We start from the raw sequence: 1,662 nt of genomic DNA, 5'->3' as shown, positions 1-1,662 counted from the left end.
CACTGTCAGACCGATCGTTTTCTCAGACAGCGCCATCTGCTGTTTAAAAGATCGACTAACCTGAATTCAGCTGCTTATAATTGTAATTTTCCCTATTTTTCTACTATAAAATATTAGGCTGTGATTGAATGCATTATTATAAGAAATATTAAACATGCTAGATTTTGACTTAATGCATTAATTCTGTTGTATTTTTATTAATTGTGTTTGTAAATAGATATTGTTCAGTCACTACAATATTTCAGTCATTTTTTGTTGTTTTAATCATTAAGGATTTATCACTGTTTCAGTTATTGAGTTGAGGGAATGAATATTATCTTCATATACAATACATTTCTTTACATACAATAAATTATAGCACTCTGAGTAATTTTCTCACAACAAGCTTTATTTTTGTGTACTTCTTCATGAGGTCCTACAAGTCATCAAGCTGTAAACACTGCAGAGAAAAATTAGGGAAAATAACAATTGGATTAATAATATTTTTTAGGCAGAAAATAACATCTGATAAAATAATTGCTTTACATTCTTGTTCGGGAGATTTTTCATTTCTAGAGCAAGAAAACTGTCAATATCTGCACGGCATTAGTGTTGCCAGAGACCCGCTTTCTAAATGCTAATATCAAAAAATACACAAGCAAATTATTACTGCTTTAACCTAGGAGAGCTCATATTGTAAATTCTATGCAGAGTAACTGATATTTTGATTTATAAAAACGTATTTGTAATCATTACAGAACTTATTAATAATTGATAAACTGTTATTGTGTTACTGTTATTGCCTTTGGCAGCACTGTCAGGTAGATAATACAGTATTATGTACATAGCACTAAATCATGTTATAAAAAATAATTGTGTTATATATTAAACATTTTATTTTAACACTTTTACTTTAAAGTTTTTTTTTTTTAATTTTGCCAGAAAACATTGCAAGAAAAGTGTCCCAGAATGGTACAATAATACATAAATTTAGAGCAAGCTGTAAATATCATTACAATGCTTTTTTTGACACTATTTTTGATCAAATCCAACACTGAAATAATTGTTTGTTGCTGTAATATTTACACCACATTGATTATGCCGTAAAACCTGGTCATTTTCAGCAATCACTTTAATAATCAATAATCTTACTGGCGTGTCTGATGTTGCGACTTGCTAGAAAGTGCAGGTCTGAGCGTGCAGTTGGGTCTCCGGGCCTGCCGCTTCACCCAACCCAACAGCAGGTGGCACTGTCTGAGAAAACGATAGGTCTGGAAGTGCATGTCTGTGCGCTTCACCTTATTCACGTCTTTTGGATACTTTAATATAAAACCACACCTATGTGCCAGTTTTGTTAGCGTAACAAGAATAACAACAACCCATATTATGTTTTTGGTCTGCCATTAAAATAATTTTAAAGTATGAGTGAAAAATGGATCAGTCTAAATCAAATCTATATTTGTGACTGTAAGGTGGTTTTCATAAACTTTCCCGCGTTTACATCGTCACATTCAAACAATGATAAAACCATATTATCATCACACATGACGTGACTATAAAGGGAAACACAGACTGCTTAAAATACGGGGTTATGATTATAGTTCATATTTCAGCGTGATCATTTGCCGTGATTTCAATACTTTGATGTAATTTCAGCATTTATGAAGTCGTTATTTAATTTGA

This window comes from Danio rerio, chromosome 15 (assembly GCF_049306965.1).
Source record: "Danio rerio strain Tuebingen ecotype United States chromosome 15, GRCz12tu, whole genome shotgun sequence".
NCBI lineage: Eukaryota > Metazoa > Chordata > Actinopteri > Cypriniformes > Danionidae > Danio > Danio rerio.
Note: the sequence above shows the minus strand (reverse complement) of the source record.